Source organism: Papilio polytes, unplaced genomic scaffold (assembly GCF_000836215.1).
Source record: "Papilio polytes unplaced genomic scaffold, Ppol_1.0 DF823399.1, whole genome shotgun sequence".
Classification (NCBI taxonomy): domain Eukaryota; kingdom Metazoa; phylum Arthropoda; class Insecta; order Lepidoptera; family Papilionidae; genus Papilio; species Papilio polytes.
Genome location: NW_013525805.1, coordinates 1,726,602 through 1,730,722, shown reverse-complemented (window position 1 = coordinate 1,730,722; position 4,121 = coordinate 1,726,602). Strand labels below are relative to the sequence as shown.

Genomic DNA, 4,121 nt, shown 5'->3' with positions numbered 1-4,121 from the left:
TCTATTACCGTGGTTTCAAAACGTTTCCTGCGTGCGTTTGAGTCACTTCGCTCAGCCGCAATCAGATATCCATAACGGAGGTAGGAAGTGAACGCGCAATCGTTGCGTGTCTTATTGTTTAGTACTTTTTGCACATAGTAACACAGTCGTATGTTTACTATGCCGACTGCTAACGGTGATGCATGAGGTCACCTTGTCCTTTTCATTACTTATATTGTTTAATAATGAATAATTAATGTTTAAGAACTGTGTGCTTTCTTTATTTAATAGTTTCTTATTCAACGGTCAGCAACTCGCTGTGTTTTAATGATTGTCGCATTTAATATAGAAGGCTTGTTATTTTTATCATTCACCCAAGCTCTACAAAGATAACATGTTCATATTTTTTTCTTGACATTTAATTAGAGACAGACATTTTAAATATCTTGTTAACCGTCTAAGTACGTATATACGTTACGCTGATAATCAGAAAAAGAAATCTTGTTATGTCGGATTTACTTCAATTCTACAGATTAAATTGTCCCAATGACAGTGTATGAATATTTTCAGTATGACTGATCGCGTTCCTTTGTTGGATTGTACTAGAAAATTTCAGTTTTTTGGGTTATTTACAAAAACTTTATTTAGGTATTCCCAGTGTATTCGACGAATTGTCGAGTGATATTTGAAAAACAAAATGGCATTGCATAACATGAAAATATGCTGAGATAGTATATTTACTATTGTCTCGTTTGTTTTATAAAATTTGTTAAAATCTAGCCAATTTTCACTGGCATCGCCTTCCCCATACAATTGATCCCCAACCAATGTATGTTCAGTTTCAGTCGCCACTGGGTTGTTGCAGCGACAGCACGTGCGCGTTGTGTCTAAAAGGTGTCCCCACTTGCGTTTAAATGCGCGAATGTTTATTGCGATCGTCTAAATGTTGTGATGTAAACAAACAGAAATTGTTTGACTCACGATGCGGCGGATGTAAATAAGGAGTCTGTGATTCGTTGTATTTTTTCATTAAGTGCTCGTGTACAGCTGTGTTTTGTTAACTTTAAGACTTAAGAGCGTTGGAGTAAACCAGTTGAGTGATTAAATGTTAAAGATACATTGTGTTTGATGGATGATTAAGAAATAACGGGTATGTTGTGATGTGTTAATTATTTAGTTTTTTTGGAAAAATGTATAACCATGACCACGCTTGAAATGTTTTTTGCTTTATTTCACATTAAAATTAAACCATCCAATTAATGTAGTGGTAGGAGAAACTCCGTTGCAATTAACGGAAGATAGTCTTTTATTTAAATCTAATTTATATTTGCGAGCCATCTAAATGAGTCGCCAGATTTCAGTGTGCATTAAACAAGTGGGTCAAGTCTTCCACTCGCATTCACGTTGGCTGCAGCTTGTACATGATGTGCTTTAAGTACGTCATGAAATAAAGGATATACTTTTATCCATCACTTGATTAGCATATTCTGTAGAGTTCTGCACTTAGAAACCTTGCTTTTATGCGATGTAAACTGCTGAAGATTTAAGCTTTTGTACGAATATTTTAAATTTGAAAATGTTGCAAAATTCGGATAAAATAGTGATGACAATGTCACGGACTGGTATCAAAACAATTGTATCGATTGTATAGGAAACTAGTTTTATAACGATGATTACTAAAATTATGTACGTAAGAACAAAACTGTTGTTACCTTTTACTGTTTGTATAAAACAATGGGAGTAATTCTGTAATTATAAGTTACGATGTTTTTCTAACTAATAAAGATCTGGAATAGGCTATCTATAAACTGTCTGAAACAATGCAATCAGAACAACAATTTGTGTTGGCTCTAGTGTCAAAACTTATATTTATGACTCATTTGTCGAGAACAATGAGTGTTGAAGTACTCTATCAATAATTACAGAATGTTATAAAAATCGCTCGTAATCGCTCTATTTACACAAAAGCAAAAATGTGATAATATTTTTTTAAATGAATCTTGGCAAAGGACATTACATTTGTTGTGTCTAATAGTCTAATAAACGTTAGCTTCCATTGCTAGGAAGGAAGACAATATGGATTTGTGTGGGTGTTTCGTCAGTGGAGACCCACCGCAAGTGTTGCTGTGTACATGCAAAGTAAATCTCGCACGAACATTCGTTCTTATGAACAGTTGAATAGCTAAGTGTTGCGCAAAGCCTACTCTACCGGTCCACACGCAATAGTAATTTTACTCTGGTATTTCTCGATAGTGAATGCGGTTGTCTTTTCTTAAACCGATTCTCTATATTGGTTATCTAATTTGTGAGATAATGTGACTTAACACATTTCATGCTTTTTCAAATGAAAGTGAACTCGCTAATCGAGACAATGGCCCTCAACTTGTTAAAAAAGTAATAATATTACAATTCGTATTGGATTAATGTTTTAAATTAGAAAGTCTCCTAAATTTGAATTTCGACTTTGATTTCTCCTAATTTCAACGAAATCGTTTGATGTTTTTTTAATAACGTTAATACATCGTAGGTACAATAGCTTGTTTCTTTTCAAACTTTCGTTCTTTTTTATCTTCCAGTGATTATTGAAGGTCGGGATTCCTCAAACCGGTCACGTAAAATTACGACCATTAAAGACTATACGAAGTAGTAATATGTACTATAGCAGTTATTTGCAGTGTCGCCATTGAGTCGCGTACGAGAAGGCCAGCCTCGCGGCGTAAGCTCGATGCGTCATCACAGCCTCTAAACTGAACCTCAAAACCCATCGTTAATCGGCTTAGGCGATTATAACTGTATCATTTTATTCTCAAAATTAAACATTGAAGGTTAGTTGTGATGTGGTATTCTTAGAAAGTATTATGGTTATGGTTTTTTGAATGTGCATTGAAGTCAAGGAAAAAAGTATGATTCTCCCATGTGGTGGATATTTTAGTCAGTGTGAATTACTAAAATGTTCACATTTAATATATTGTTATCCATTTCTATCGTTAAAAAACTTTCACAATAAGTTTTATGTAATTTTTTAGACTGCCAACCTTAATCGTTTTTTTTTGCGCGGTCGAAGTCGCAGGCAAAAGTTAGGGTTTCATAAATAACTATGCTACCGTTACGTGGAAGGAAAAAAGTTCCTGCGTACATTGAGGCAGCAACGCAGTGTATGCCGCAGGGACAGCCGTGACTACGTTCAATGATATCGTCATTGTAATGTATTTTCCTTTTTCAACAATGTATTGAATCAAAACAAACATGTGTGCGGGGTAAAGTCAAAGCTATTTTATGTTTTCAATGTGCAAAAACCTTCGTCGCCCACTGTGTATCGATTGTAACCGTTTTAGATTATCCAGACGTCTCGTCCTGTGGCGTCGTATATTTTTAGTTGGCCGCGCGACCCCGGTTCTTGTCGTATTTTGGTTATTGCAAATTCACACGAAATTATTTTATCATGTACTTTATTCATATTATGCTTTTGTAATCTAAATGTTTCCACAATAACTGCGATTTCTAAGTTTGTATCCTTAGTTGAGTCATTCTCCTGTTTGGATAACAATTGTTAATCTTTTAACTCATAATCTTTATTGTTTATTTAATTTTTAAACTGTTTCTATATTGTGTTGCATAAACTATTATAGTTATATGAAAAGGAATTCTTCAAGCGTTAGTATATTCATTCAATAATCTATACGTGTGAATTAACTCTTATAATAGTACTTGTTCGTTACTTAAGCGATCATACAATTTGTATGATAACAATTGAATTTACCGTACCCTGAGGACATTAAAAGGGCGACATATGAAATTCCAAAATTGTCGCGAAAAAGGGCTTTAGGCTACACTTTACTTCTCTGTGTACACTGACATGATTCTATAATCCCTTCCCGCCATTATCGATGTTCTAAATATGAATTTTTTATTTTTTTGTGCACAATAAAAATTGTCAATGTCCGGTTTTATAACACACCTAACGCATTATGTGTTGTTTTTAACCCTTTTAAAGATTATAATCGCACAGTGAGTCAGCGAGGCGCTGCGTCGTAGGAAATATAAATCAAATGTTACCGTTCGGTTGGCTGGGGAAGCTTTCCCGCCTTCCGCTTGCCGTTTTACTGATACTTACTATGAAAATAAACTGTTATTGTTACCTT

At 34.5% G+C, this 4,121-nt stretch overlaps 1 protein-coding gene across 3 annotated transcripts in view; it reads left to right on the top strand.

Annotated features, from left to right (window-relative positions):
- LOC106104775 overlaps window positions 1-4,121 on the top strand; it is a 23,484-nt gene that overhangs the window by 4,256 nt on the left and 15,107 nt on the right. Inside the window, exon 1 of one of the 3 annotated variants that reach the window (XM_013284907.1) lies at window positions 822-1,129. The exons of the other annotated variants lie outside the window; for them this stretch is intronic. The gene's annotated coding sequence lies outside the window, so the exon portion shown is untranslated. Of the gene's footprint in view, window positions 1-821; window positions 1,130-4,121 lie in introns of those variants that run through there. 3 annotated transcript variants of the gene reach the window in all.